General features: G+C 41.9%; 1 protein-coding gene across 3 annotated transcripts in view; it reads left to right on the forward strand.

Moving 5' to 3' along the window:
• Positions 1 to 6974: 6974 nt before the first annotated feature.
• The window catches only part of PKIA (cAMP-dependent protein kinase inhibitor alpha), a 45531-nt gene continuing 36608 nt past the window's right edge, over positions 6975 to 15897 (forward strand). Inside the window, exon 1 of one of the 3 annotated variants that reach the window (XM_049823689.1) lies at positions 6975 to 7062. The gene's annotated coding sequence lies outside the window, so the exon portion shown is untranslated. Of the gene's footprint in view, positions 7063 to 7373; positions 7695 to 15897 lie in introns of those variants that run through there. The other 2 variants (XM_049823688.1, XM_049823683.1) reach the window with 2 other exon arrangements.

A 15897-nucleotide genomic window follows, 5' to 3' on the forward strand; every position in this document is an offset into this window, starting at 1 on the left:
TGAAGACCTTCATAAGTATCAGAATTGTCACATGACAGTACTTTTTTTCTTTAAAAAGAACAGATTCCACATACTACATCTAAAAATGTGAAAAACCTAAGATTGGCAATTCAAGTGCTCAGAAAACATTATGGCTAATGCCAGAATTGAAAATGCTAGTACAATCTTAATTTCTTCCCTTATGGCATATGCATTATAACATCATTATATTATTATAAGCTATTTTTCCCACTTGGAAGGATGCTTTATATTATGTTACCAATGTATTTTTAAGCACGGAAAATGCTATGGGACTATTATTCCTACAAAGTTCAGAAAATGTATAAGCAAGCAATGAAGCTGACAGTGGAAAATGAGAAAACCCAAGCAGGTTGCTATTAAACCGTTAAGAAAATCAGACTCCTTTGTATTGAGACAATGCTGGAAACCCCAAGGGGAAAAAAAGGAGAACACATCTGTTCCTATTGACGTCAGGAGGCTAAGGGCCAGGCTCTACTGCTGTACATGCACAACTTTCATTACCTTCAGCTGAAACAACTTGTAACTCAGGGTAGAACTGGGTCTTGTTCATAGAAGTCAAAACACCGTAGTAGAGACACAAGTGTCATAAATTATCATCAGTGCATTTTGCAAATGCCTAACAACATTGTACAAACTGAAACACTGACAGTCCCTGCCTTGAAAACTTGAGTATCCTAGTCTAAGAACATATGCAACCATCATTAAGAGGAGGATACTGAGCAACACTGGCAGAGGCTGTCTGCATCCAGAGTTTGGTTATTCTAAACTGTTTACAACCAGATCATATTACTTGAAAATTCCTGTTGCTGAAGATTAGAAACTAATATACTGAATGCAGCATTGTTTGCTTCTTAATTCATATTATTTTGATAGTTATCAAGTAATCAATCAATATTACCTCCCAAATGGTTTGGAAATGATTGCAGATATATATCACTACTTTAAATGTATTTTCTTGATGATGGTTTTAGTTACAAGAAAGTCTATTTGGGTATTGTTGACATTGCAGTTCCTCTTGCAATGTTCTTCATTATCATACTACTTTTGGGTCACTATTTCTGCCATACACATTACACCTCATAAACACAACCAATTGAACAAAGTGTGTTCATCTACTCGATTTACTTAAAGGCATATCCATACATAACAAGTTATAATGGCAATGAAAGAATAAAGAAAGAAAGAGTAAGGAATTGAAAGAGTGGTCATGGAGAGAGAGTTTTGTCTATTTGCTTTAAAAAAATGTCTACTGAAAAAATACTTCCAACATCAACATTTTTAAGTACTGTTTCTACTTAGTAGAAAGCCTATAGCAAATTTCATTTTGTGCATTATTTTATTTGTGAGACCTGAAATTATTCCACCTAAACAGTGTCAGAAGGATCAGATGGACATTAATTTATTAAAAGGGATAACTAAGGGTTCTTATGATGCATTCTCACATTATGTTTCAACATCAATAAGACTGCTTTGATATCCAGTAGGGACTGCACTTGCTATATTATTCATGGGAATTGTAAAATAATGTTTAATATCTTACATTGCACTGCTGGTGACACGTGGCAATTGTTTTTTCTGTCATTTTTTTGAATGCTTATGTAAAATTTTTGCCCAGATGTGTCACAAAAACTGCTAAAATTTCATAAGAACTGTTTATTCATTGTCTTGCTTTCATTTAAATGCACTCTGAAGAAATCCACAAAAAAACTCTGTTATTAAAGTGTACATTAGTACTTTGTTTAATATTAAAAGGAAAAAAAAAAGCTTATGGCAAACTATGATAAATAAACTGGTTATAACGGAATGATCTATTGTTCTTTAGAAAATAGCACATTGGCTTGTGCTGCAGAGACTCCAAAAGCATTAGAATTTTGGAACACATGAAAAGAACCTAATGTAGGTAACTGCCACATAAGCAGGCCCATAGGAGGTAGGCTATTTAGGCAGAAAAAAGTCAAAGGGACATCACAGTTCTTTTTTATACTCAGTACAACCAGTTTTCCTAGTTTCAGGAATACAGACTTTAAAAAGCCTATGTGCAGTGGTCCTCGTATCTTCTTATGTTCCTGTACTGCTTCTGGCTCGGGTAGAGTTAATTTTCTTCATAATAGCTTGGTCTATGGTTTGAATTTGTGCTAGAAATAGTGTTGATAACACAGGGATGTTTTTGTTACTGCTGAGCAGTGCTTACACAGAGCCAAGGCCTCTTCTGCTCCTCACCCCACCCCACCAGTGAGGAGGCTGGGGGGGCACAAGGAGTTGGGAGGGGACACAGCTGGGACAGCTGACCCCAATGGACCACAGGGATATGACAGACCATAGGACGTCATGCTCAGCATATACAGCTGGGGGAAAGAAGGAGGAAGGGAGGATGTCTGGAGTTATGGCATTTGTCTTCCCAAGTAATTGTTACATGTGAAGGAGCCCTGCTTTCCTGGAGATGGCTGAACACCTGCCTGTCAATGGAAAGTAGTGAACGAATTCCTTGTTTCGCTTTGCTTGTGCACATGGCTTTTGCTTTACTTAGTAAACTGTCTTTACCTCAACCCTTGAGCTGCCTCACTTTTACCCTTTCAATTCTCTTCCCCATCCCATTGCTGGGGGGTCATAAGCCAGTGGCTGTGTGGGGCTGAGATGCCTACCTGGGCTAAACGACAACAGTTCTCCACATAATAAATGCCTTCATTAGTAACACATCTTGTTAATAGATCCACTTTTACCAACCCTCATGGTCTATGCCATTTTTATCACCGGTAAAAGCTAAGTCAGCTCCAGGAGACTTCTTTTTATTAGGAACTTCCTGAAGGTCCTAATACTCATGAAAACTCTTATATACTTTCTACATAAATATATGCTCACATATGTGTATGTAAGCAAAGGTGTGATGAAGTATTTCCTAAGAAGAGATCTTCAGAAAGCTCCCGTAAGTTATTAAATACTGTTATACAATCTATGGCATAGATTTTTGATGCATTAAATGCCTAGGTAAAATTGAATTTAAAAGCAGGCCCATGGGAGTTTGCCTTGCTCTGCCTCTGAACATAGACCAAGAACTCAGAAAAAATACACACAGTCCCTCAGTTACAGAGACACTGAAGTCAAACCCGGGGGCAATGTATGAAGTGATCTTCTTCTCCCTCTTACTGTTATAATTCACAGCTTGTGTATACATGCATACTTGTCCTATTGACTCACTTCCTACAAGTTATTCTGTGGATGGACTTGATTCTTGCCCTTTGTTCTTATTTTTCAAATTAGTGTATGGCTGGGCACACACTTAGTAACTGGTCACTTGATCTAAGTGTTTGCAATTCACTGATTAATGGCAAAGCAGAAACAGCTTTCTGTAAAGCTATTTGTTAACTGTAACACACTTTCTACCAAGAAGTGCCACTGCAGCAAACTCAAACAGGTAAGCAGAGATACAGCCAGGTCAACAAAATTCCGTATCTATACTAGCCTCAGTTGATATGTGATAAAAATACATTTTCCTTTCTCAAACTTCTGACACCACTAGCTCAGAGTCATCCTATGATCATCTAATAGTTAAGAATTTTTCTTTCTTTTCCTTTCTGATTTCCAGCTCATGAGTCTTTAGCGTATAGTTAAAATTTTGGGCCTTTTTTCTCTTTAAAACTTCATCCCATTTCTGTGATTTTACTCCTCATCTGGTTAATAAGTTATTCCAAACATCCTGTATATTAATAGTGTTTCTTATCCAAATTTAGTTCATTTGTACTTACTTGCCAACGGCACTACTGAAAATGCTAAATAAAATCAAATCCAAGAATACTGTTTTTGAAATGCTACCCCTAACTTTTCTCCAGAATTATGTTTTGCTTTAACAGGACAACTTTTTTGCCATCCTTCATATTCCTAGTCTCTTGCATGTACACCTATCCCTATATTCTGCAGTTTATCAAATGGGTTCCATAGTAAAAACATCCCTGAATTTCAGTGTTGCATGCTACCACCAACTATCTCATGTAACTGAAATTTCCTAGGTCTCTTCTCATTTCTTAAATACTAGAACTGTCTGACAATCTCCAGGCATAGGGTATCACCTTTGACTTAACAAAGATTTCTTGAGATTTTATACCACATTTTTTCCATTACCTTTAGATGGAGATTCACTCCTCTGACTTGAACACACCCTTCTGATTTTAATTTCACTGTGAAAAGAGTAACATCCATTTGTACACATTTATGCATTCCCCTTCATTGTTTTTCCTTCACTCCACCCTTTACTCCAGCCAGCAATTATCAGGAAAGCAAAGTACTCAGTTTGAGGGGGAAAGCCTAAATTTTTCACCCCATCCTCACAAAAAAAAGAGCTCAACTTCCTCATTTCAGGCTTTCTTTACATTTTTACAAGTGAGCACATTTTACTATTTATTATTTATTTTCACAATCTAATTTAATCTCACCTGAACCTTACTATTTCTAACCTCTAAGCCACAACTTTCTCTTCACTTGTTGGTTGACAGCCTACTTCTAATATCTTGTTTGAAGCCACCCCCCTTGCAGTTAAGCCTGGAGTTCTTCCTTATACATTGCTCTCTCACTTATTAAAGACATTTCCAAGCTTTCCCCATATTCAGCTGTTCAACTGATTTCACTAACTAGTTCCTTCCATTTTCCCTATGGTATACACTTTTAAAGCTGAAATGCTTAGATTTCAATTTGTATTTATATTTGCACTTAATTTTAAACTGATTGAACCCATGATTACTAAATTGAAGATTATATTTACTGAGTAGAATAGGCTGTCTGAATGTTGCTAAATTATGCACAGCTATATTGTTTCTCTACTAAAATAAAATTCTATAGGTGTCTTGCCCATGTGTCCTTCCTTTTTTTTTGTAATTATGTATATTGAATTGTACTAATTAATACTCTTGGGCTAGGAGCATTTACTTCTCTTGACTCTGGAATTTACTGCTATCAAAGAAGAAATAATAATAATAATAATAACTTTTGCACAGATCAAGGATTTTCTAGTACACTAATCACTTAGTGGATTTTGTTAGGAGTTGCTGAACCAGGTAGCCCAATAGAAGAGAGACTGCCATGGCTCCATTTTCCTAGGTCTAGTCAGTAGCAAGTCTGAGCACATATTCCTAAGAGGCACACACACACTATGTATACCTGAGTATATATATAAATATGCACATGGCCAACCACACAGATCAACATAGACACAAACACTCAAGCAAACACAAGATGGCATGAACAGTGTAATCCTGTCCTCCTCTCTGGCATGGGTCCCTATGACCTGAGGTGTGACTCTTGCTGCTGGCACTAACACCCCCCCACCCTCACCCCCATGCACACAGTCCTCTCACCCAGTAAAAGAGTTAGAAATAGAGTTTCATGAGAAGACAGGAGAGACTGCGCTGATCAGGTGCAGGGCATAGCCAGACACCCGTATTCAGCAGCAGCCCGTTTACACAGGACTAGGCCTATTTACCTCTTCATCCCACTATTCTCCCACACTCGCTCATTCCCATAGCACCTTGATCCCTTCCTTTCCCCACCTTTGTTTCTTGCCCTCCCATAATAAGCCTTGTACAATCCCCAAATGCTCTCCCTATTATGCACCCCATAATGTGTCCCGTACCCCTAGGCAGCAACCCGCTCAATCTGTGAGGCGATGCATAGAGCTTTTTGGTTGGCTGCTGGGTGTCCTCCCCAGCCCCATGGGGCTGAGGGTCCCCTGGGACAGACAGCCCTGGGAGGGGTTGGGCAGGGGTTCCCTTTCTCTGACCCGGTTATTGGGGCTGCCCCGCCTGCCCACATGCCCCTGAGCTCCTCTGTGTACGCGGAGATGAGCCTTTAATCACCTAACCTAACACACTGTAAACAGAGATAAAGTATCACTGTATTTGAAATGCTGCCAGTGCTGCACATTCAGGTCTGCAATGCCAATCAATAGAAGAGGCACAAGGCAGGGAGTAAACAGGAGCAGCCCAAAATTAGCGCAACTGTAGGACTGCACAGATACAGGGAATCAAATCAAAGACACTGGCACAGTTAAAAGCCTTACCATAACCACTACAGAAGTAAACACAATGAATTTCCAAAAGGGAACTCAAGCTCAGAGTTTTTATATTTCATCTGAGAGATGGAGATTAAGATCCTTACCTTAATGCGACTCATCTCCCCTTTTCTGCTTTGCTCTACCGCTACAGACAACCTTCCTATCTACACCCAGGCCGCTGAAGCAGCTCTTCTCCTGTTTCAGACCTCACCACCATGGAAAACATCAGCATTTCCAACTTGGGTCTACTCCAAAACCTTGCTGAGGAACCACTTGGCCACCCGGTCAGCAGACCAGGCACAGCACCTTGGAAACACCTGTGCTCGCAGCATTTGTGTTTTCCTGGGAGCTCGTCCGGCAGGACTTTTCTTGACCAGACGCAACCCTGCCTTGCTCGTGAAATACGAAGAGCTCTGACTGCGGTGATTTGGCGACACACGTTATCTGTCAGAACCAGACTGCCTGGCGTTACTTATACAGCAACACAGCCGTGCTCGTCCTGCACATGGGATGGGTTTGCGGGATTGTAAACCGTGACAGGAATCTAGCCTCCTTTATGAGCCTGCCTGTTACCCAGTTCGTGCACGGCACTCTGTAACTAACAAAAATAGACATGCTGCCTACTGGTGGATCTTAAAAATATCAGGACGCCCTTGGCAAGGGAGAATTGTGTCCCGGTGACCTTGAACACAGTGCCTTTCCTCTGCTCTTCCCTCCCCAGCACCGAGCAACAGCCACTGGCAAAGAAACTCCCCTCCACCCCAGAAAGAGGTGCATTTTTTTAGGGGCACAGGCTGCGGAGCGCTTGCGTGCCCTGAGGCCGAGAGGGGAGGGGGGAGAGCCGGGCGCCCACACACAGCCACGAGAATTACAGCGGATTTTCCTTCAAAACAGGGACACGCACACACACACAGAGCTCTCCCGGAGGGAGGCTCTCCCTTGGCTCCGGCCTTGCAGCGCTGCGGGAGCCCGCCCTCCCCCGTTCCTCGCCGCTTAGCCCGGTACGACCGGGTTGGGCAGGGCGGCGAGGCCTGGGTGACGGACACGGTGAGGGGGGCGGCGGTGGGAGCGGGCCGCGGGCCGCCGGCCTCTGGGCGGGAGCACCGCGCTCCCCAGAGCCCGCTGAGGGGACTCCCGAGAGGGCAAGGCTGGCGCGGGGCGGAACGGCCCATCCTGCAGCCGTGTCCAGGAGGGAGCCCCGGCCCGCAGCCGTGCCGCCCGGGAACCGAGCCGCCCCGGCCAGCCTCCGGGGCAGCGGGGTGCGTGTAGAGCCGCCGGAGTGCCGACCCCTCGGGTGGGGGTGGAGCGCCAGGACCCCGCGGGGCTCGGGCGGCCGGGCGGAGGGGCCATCTCCCCCTCCGCGGCGGGAGCGGAGTGCGGCGGCCCGGGGAGGGGGCGGGGAGGATGACTTCATGCCGCCGGAGCGCCGTGAATTTAGGAGCAGCAGCTGCTGCCGTCGCCGCCGCCGCCGGCGGGATGTGGGGGTGAAGTGACAGCGGGAGCTGCCGCCGGCTGAGGGAGGGGCAGCGCCGGGCTACCCCGCTCCGCCGAGCCCAGGGTCTCCGGGCCGCCAGGAGCAGCCGCTGCGGGAGGGAGGGAGGAAGGAAGATGCGCTGAGCCGGTCGCTGGAAAGGTGAGCGGGAGCTGCCGGGGGCGTGTGCGGGGGCGGGCGGCGAGCGCTGCGGCGCTGCCCGGCCGGGGAGCCGCGACGCTGCCGCTGCGAGCCGCCCGCCTCGGCTCGGCTGGCGGCCGGGGCCGCCGCCTGCCCGCGGCGAGCGCGGGGAAGGCCGGGCCGGCGGCCCGGGAAGCAGCCGCCGAGCTGCGTGCGCGCAAGGCAGGGTCTGGGGCTGCGCTCAGGCGGGTAGCTCCCTTCTCCTTCCTTGTGGGGCTGCCCCCAAAAGCAGAAGGGCTGCCCTCTCAGAAGAGCCACAGCGTTGCGTTTCGTCTTTTACGGCCAGGATGTGCGGTGGCTGGGTGCCAGCTCTCTGCTCGGCAGCCCGGGCTGCCTTCTTTACCCTTGCCAGAAGGGATTCGCTGGCGGGGAGGGGGCATTTTGTCGGTGGCGTAGCGGCGGACGGGCGCGAAAGCGGGAAGGACTGGAGGAGCACTGCGACAGGTGCAGGACCGCGCTCCGGGTTTCCTTCCTCCGGCTCTCTCCGGTCCGATGCGCGTTCCTCGAGCGGCGGGGAGGACATCTTAGGGCAGAAGGGCTTCAGGGGAGCAGAAGCAAAAAAGGATGCCGTCTCATTCGCGTTCCTGGATGTGGAAGTCGCTTCGCAGGAAACCAAAGGGCGAACCAGCCGTTATGCCAAAATGGATTCTGTTGACTTTTTCGGGGACTTCTGTCTGTGGGTTTCGTTGGTTTGGTTTTTTTTCCTTTTTCCATTTTTGTCATCTAGCACAAGGTTTGAGACAAACTGAACAGCAGCTAAATTCAAATGCCTTTGTTTGCTAAATGGAAGAATTAGCCAGTTGCTCTTCCTTCATATCACCTGTAGAAGTGGAAAAACAAGAGTACCTGCGGCATTGTAGCTTGGCCACTGACGTCGCACGCTGTTTGTGGTACGTACGCAGGTCTTAGCGCTAGGTGAATGGCCTTTTGGAATTGAGTAGGAGGGAAAAATCTGCCCGGGCTAAGTCCCTGCCTGATACACTGGTGATTTTTGGTTATGTTTTTCCTTTGTTCCGCTCTAAAAAAAGGTTGCTCTAAAGCAGGCATGTCAATACAGGAGGCTAGGGTTGGCGTGCAGAGGCAGATCATTAGAATGAGCACTATCGGCTTGTAGTAATGGCTCTATGCGGTTTGGTTTGGAAGCAAAAACCATGATTGTGCCTCTGGGAAGAGAAGGATAGGGTATTAATAAGTTCCTGCTGAAAAAAAGGAAGCAGGATTTTGGAAGCTGAAGGTTATTTTATTCAATGTCTATTTACTTGTACGTTCATCTTAAAGGGTCCTGTTATCCTGCGTGTTCACAGAGCAGCTCACACAGTTGTGGGATGCCCAGTTCTGATTGAAGCCTCTGGTCACGTGCTAGAGTGATAGAAGTAACACTTAGGGAGGTAACAGGCAGTTGATTGGCCTGTTGTCATTATTTCAGGGAATTAATTAAATACATGTATTTGCCTCAGTACTGTTGCTGGATATGCAGAACGTGAACGATGGCTACAGGAAGTGTGTATAGAAGACAGTTGAGGCTTCATAAGGCTAAAACAAAGAGTGACTGGTGAATTGCAGACAAATCATTGCTCTGGAACAGTCATTCAACTATGACCCAGTGTAAGCTTGTTACTTTTAAGCACTCCATGGCACATCTAGTGTATGCATAGCTAGAAATGTATGCGTACATGCAATGCATGCATAGCTAGAAAAAAAATCCCATTCCATCAAACCTGTATCTTTCATTTACCAAACGTTTATTTTGTTCCTGTAAAACACTTGGGAGTCTGAGTATGACATCTCTACTGTTTTTTCCTTTCTAGAATAGAGGATGGATGGCTGTCTCAGCGGTTGCAATGTTGTAGTCATTTGCTGATTTCTCCTCTAATTGCCTCTGGCTGGAAGAAGAAACGATGTAGTTGATTTCAGATACTTCTCCTATTAGTCCGCCCATTGTATATAAAGTCAATTTCTTCACTGAAGAGGGCATCAAGTAATGGTCTCCCATTCTGTTGTTGCAAATACAAAGTAGTATGAGTACTCACTAATGCTGATGCAACATTAGCACAGTAAATTTAGTCATTTGTGCTTCCAGGCAAACCTAAATAATGTTTCAAAAGACTGTTGGCTAACATTTTTTAAAACAGTCTGGTGGCAGGGATGAAGGAGTTCGTTGACCAAGAGCCATACGTTATCGTAGATGTGAATGTACATCTGATTAGTTTGACTCTGAAAACTTGAATTGCTTTTGTTTTTATGTGTACTCCAAAGACAGATGGTGAATCATGTAAAATGCAAGAGTGCATGTGCATGTGTCCACAGAAAAAAATGGATATCTAATGATCAGTGTGAATTTAATTCAATAGTGTAACTCATGTAAATCCACTTCCTACAGACTTCTCTCCCAGAACTCCTCTTCCTCCTTCTGTTACAGTAACTATACCTCTGCCAAGCAAAGAAAAGCATCATTATTGTGGTTAATCTGGGGGCAACAGCACCGCTGACTAGAAGAACAGCCTAGTTGGCCAGCTGGTTGATGCCAGACAGACTGGGTAGCAGCCGAGATTTAGCTGCCTTTTCCTCAGAGGGTCTGCTATTTTGAAACTCTTCATCTAGGTTAGTTCTGCAAATTTATAAGAGCTTAATTATCTTTGAGATTTCTAGGCCGCAGACAGCCTTTGAACCAGCAGGTTCATTTGACCAAATTTATGAGTAGGGGCCAGATGGGTCTGCGTAAGACTCGTTTCCTTAGGAGAACAAACTGGAAAACCCAGTAACCTTGAATGCACTTGAAGTTGCAGAGGTTTGATTTCACTTGTGGTCCTTTCCAAGAGCTGAAATGAAACAGTTCAGTTAATGTATTTTCTATTATTATGAGCATGTTTAAAGCTGATGTTTCTAAGTGCTGTTTGAACTAACTGAAATAACCACATTCCAGAGCAAGCATGTAATTTTTCAGTTATGTTGTTACTAGGCTTTGAGTTGGAATATTTTCCCTAAATTAAGAATTCCTTAAAGAAAGGCTTGAGCAGGGTGTGAGTGGACAGATATTATAAAGTGAACTTAAGACTATGTACTTGAGCATGTGCAAACAATCAAGAGTATTTTAACAGGTGATACCATTTTTTCTTCTGACGAACAAATGTATTGACACTTCCCAAATGCATGCCCTTTATATGCAGTAGATAACATTTCTAGGTGAGAAAAAATTTCCATCTGAGAAATAAATTCCAGGCATAGACTTAAACTTTGTCTCCTACTATGCAGATGGATTTCATGTTGGACTCTTTAGTTATTGTCAATAGAAGATCTTGATGTGAGTGGCCAGTCAACTGCAAAGGTAGCAATTGTTAAGGAGAACTAAGAGTTTCATCCATTTATAATATATTAGTGGTGGGAACAAGACAGGCATTAATCATCTTTTTATCTTGAATTTGACCTAATCAAGTAAGTCAGCACTTCACAACCCAGATAATGAGCCCCTGAGTTTAATATCTGAAATATGGAGATAGAAGTACAGAATTCATGTATGCTTCCTGCAAAACCAAGCTGATTTAAGCGTCTCTCTTGAAGAGGACTGCATGTGGCAGCAACACCAGCATGAATCCATTTATATGTATTAGTTTCATGATGCATTGAGGACTATTTTCAAGAAAATCTTCATATTGTATGCTCTTACAAAATGACTCTTTCGAAACAACATTATAAAAGAAAGGATCTGATTGTACAAGAAGTATGCGCTTCCAGTATATATTCCTGTCTTTAAATATAAACATATCAGAGGAGAAGGTAACACAAAATGGACTCTCTCATAGGACAGTTGATGCAAATGTCCCAGCCAAATGCCAGATCAAATAATTTTACTTTTCTTCCTTCATTGCTTGTGGTAGAACCAATAAGATATGATAGTGGTTTTTGTCCTCCCTGACATACCAAAGATACGCTGCATTTCTGAGCTGGTCGCATTTCTGTGGTGGTAAAATGATTCCAGGGTATCTCTGCCCTTCTTCTCTGGGTGAACCAAGTATAAAACATGAACTCTGCAGAAGAGCTGTAGTGGAAGAATTTCCATGTCAGCCAGGGTATAGTTCTCTGTAGCAGAATTTGTTTTGTTTTCTAAACTTTATTCAAATTAATTTTAAAATTGGCTACACTGCTGTTCTTCGGCTTTACAGGACTCATGGGTGGCAGTTTAACCTGTGGTGTGTTCAGAAGTATGTTAAAGCAACTGGCTGGTCTTTGCACAATTATACATACCTTTTTGCACTAATGTCTCAGTGATTTATCAGATGCAGTAGGCAAATAGGTCTTACTCCAACATACAATTTTAGTTTCTCTTAATTTGACTGCTTTTTTTGTCACATCTTTGTTCTAGCAACTGTTCCAAAAGACCCAAAGGTATATCAAAGTTATCTTGGCAGCTGTTAGCTAGCCTGTAAAATGTGCTGCAGCTTTAATGAGATCATATACATCTTAATATATCTATATAATTATATATATTATATAATAGATATATTTGCTAACTATTCACTCCTTTGCCTTCTACCTCCTACAGAATTTCCACTTACACATATGGTGAGTACATAACTGTGGTGAAACGATCTCACCACCTGTTGTTTTAAAATAGCACAGATACTTATTAATGGTCCTTCCATGATACCGTTTATAGTACATGTTAAACCTCACTTAAAATACTGTGGATCATATTGGTAAAGGATATTATTACTTCAGTAGCAGCCTTAAATTGGTTCCTGTTTAGCATCTCTACTTATTGTTTGTAGGTAGGAGAGAGGTAAACTTCATAGGACAGTCAAAGCTGATGAGACTGCTTTCTCATGCTTAATGAGAAAGCTGTCAGTGAATCTTGTACAAGGTGTTCTATGAAAACGACCACTGCTATTTGGGTAGCTGATTAACCCAAAGAGCTGTAAAAAGTGTGAGTGCATAGATTCTCTATGCTCAGAAGTCTTGAGCACAGTTGATGTGCACTCCTTCAGGCCAAGGCTCAAAAGCAGAGTTTTCACACTTCAAAGCTAGGGAAAGTAAATAAAGCAGAACTTGAGTCTTGATCAAGAATGTCTCCTAATACATTTTTTTTCCATGGAAAAGTCAGTTCTAAACTGAAAATTAGGTAAACAAATATTCCATCAATTCCCTGTTTTCTTTGTCCAATCTAATGAGTCACCTGGATTCTCAACTTTTCTTTCAAAGAATTTCTAGAGTTCTGCCAAATATTTCTGGTCTGTAACTCTCTAGATTTGTCTTTACTTGTGTGGTTTTCTTTTTTCTTTTTTTTTTCTTTTTTTTTGGTCTAATCTTATCAAAGTAGAAATTAAAAATGTATTTCTACTTTGAAATCATCTATCCACAAGTGGACCAAGAAAAATTCTTGATGTTAAATGGCAGTTCACTATCATTCTCACTTCACTGAGATGTATATTCAAAAGGGCAATCAGGATAAACAGACTCTGCTGCTTTCAAACTTCCCAAGGTGCTTGCTTGAGGCATAGAAAGTTCTTGATACCTGCATGTTGCCAATGAATTCCAAGAAAACACTATTATACACTGCAAAATATATATAACAAAAAAAGGAATGAAAGATGTGTTGTATTTAAGTTTAGGAAAAGCTTTTAAGAACTATTAGGGTAAGTGTCTTGTTTGTTTGTTTTGTTTTTTTTAATGAAATACATATGGAGACTTTTTTTTTTTCCTGTGGTGCGTGACAGATGGCATTGGTTGGGTCTAGAATAGCTAGTAAATTAAATAATACTTGTTCATGCTAGAATGGTGACTGTCAGATGCCTGTTAAAGCTGTATAGTATGGACAAAACCCTCTTCTTACTAGAAAAGCTGTGTGGCATATCATTATAGACCTAGCCTGTAAGACTATAAATCTGCTGTTAAAATAAGACCACTGGCAAAATTCTAGTAAAGGATGCTTAAAGAAGTAATGCATAAATTAAATGGAGTAATCATCTTTTGATACAGTCTCCCAGTGTTTGGTGCCCAGCATTGATTAGGAGTTCCATGAGCATAAAGTAATGTTTGCACTATTACGTTTAATTGCAGAGGGTATCGTGTCCTCACTATATGTGTTTGGTTGATCTGATTTAGATTCTCAGCCTCTACAGTATCTTTGGCACTTATATGATTCAGTGCATGTAGAGTGTTAAGGAAGTAAGTATCTTTGTTTTGCCTAAAAATTTGTTGCCTAATGATTTAGTTGGGACCCCTTTTAATTGTCATGATGTGAGAAATGTTAAACAATTGTTTCCTTTTCAGTTTCTCATTAAATCAGTCATGATTTTGCACATCCATCACATTCTCTTTTTCCTCAAGAACAGTCATTTTGGTCTATTTACTCTTTCTGTATGTATAGATTCTATTCCATATCTGATTCGTTCTTTGTCACATTTTTATATACTTGCTGCAAATATATTTCTGATGTGCAACGGTCAGAACTTAGGAACTCTGTTTAGTAGCATAATAATTTCTGTTTCTGTTCCATTTCTTTTCCAGTTGTTTTTTTTTATTGAGCATATTTTTTCCAGTTACTAATTACATGTTTCATTTGGGCTGATCTCTTGTGTCCCTGTTAGGTTCATTTTCATTGTAGGTTCAGTACAATGATAATGTTTGTATGCCTGGAAGGAACTCGTGCCATTAGCAGGAGACATAAAAGTTGATAGCTGGATATCAAAAAAGTGTATTTTAAATGTAAGAAAGAGCAAACTGTAGGGTGTAGCCTTATAGACCAACGGAGAGCAACGGAGATTCAGTCATAAACCCTTTGTTTTGTGTTACTCTTGTTCTAAAATAGTGGGATGATGGCAGCTTTACTGATTTGGGCTAATGTTTGTGAGCTCAGACATGGCAAGCAGAAAATAAAAAAGAATAGGATTTCTTAATGCATGTAAGAATTGGAGCATGTGAAAAAATTTCAGACTCTAAGAGGCAGGCATAATGTGAAACGCTAAAAATAGACTGCTGCATTTTAAGTAATTGTTATTTGTAAGGTCTCATGGAGTCGAAGCGTGATAAGAGATGTGAACGGAGTATGCATGAATATAGAAGCTGTATGACTTGAAAAAGAGACATAGCTTATCAAAATTGGTTACGGCATGCCTTAAAAGCCTAAGGAAACCACAGCTTTTTGTCAGTCAAGTAAGCCCATTTTATCACACATTTTTTTTATATACAGGCGACTAATGTTTACATTCAATTCTTGGACAAACACCAAAGCCTTTTCCAAGCAGAATATTTATCCTGAATAGGGAGTCCTTTAAGTTATTCTGAATAGCTAAAGGTCTTGTTGAATACCTCCCTCCCTCCCCCCTCCCCCCAATGTGTTTATTTGCCTGCAGGGAGTTGAGATGTTAAACTGTTGAATGGCAGCTATAATATTATAAGGTAGTAAAGAATTGTATAATGCCAGTGTCACTTGCTCTGAGCGACAATGTGGAAAAATAATGCCACCACTGCTACGTGTCCTTTTAGAGTGTAATTTTTGTATCTGTGCCTAATGTGGTACTACTAGGGCCTGACTAGGGAAATGGCTATATTCTCCTGAATTTTACAGAAGCACTGATAAATGGTGAAAAGCATGTTCAAAGCCTTCACTCATCCCCAATGCATGCACAGAGCATCTCCAGAACAAATAAAGTTTGAATGGGTATTTATAGAAGATGAACATGATAGCTGTGCACCCAGAGGAACATAGATACTGTATAAGAAACTTAAGCATGTAGCATCACTTCTTCACTGATGCTTGAATATTCATTATATGTTCATGTAACAATAGGCTTTTAATACATAGAAAGCTAATAATGGGGAATGTTTTCATTAGTACATAAGGAAGCAAGTGCATGGAAATATTTTGCATGGTATGATGCATTAGCTAATTGTCACTGTAGAAGAAGATACTTCTCAATTGTACAGTCTGCACATTTAGGCAATTGCTGTAGCAACCAAAGAGCAAGAGGAGGCATTTCTGTTATTCTCTTTTTCTCAGATACTGGGGAAATATATTATTTATGTAGCACCTTTCATCATGGAAGACCTCAAAACACTTTGCAGCACTTCCATTTTCATTGACATCATTTGTAAGTAAGGGCTGAAAGCTGTTATTTAAACAATGTTTTCCCACAGTGGTATAGCTGATAAGACTGCAGATCAGGGA

This window comes from Accipiter gentilis, chromosome 2, assembly GCF_929443795.1.
Source record: "Accipiter gentilis chromosome 2, bAccGen1.1, whole genome shotgun sequence".
Taxonomy (NCBI): domain Eukaryota; kingdom Metazoa; phylum Chordata; class Aves; order Accipitriformes; family Accipitridae; genus Astur; species Astur gentilis.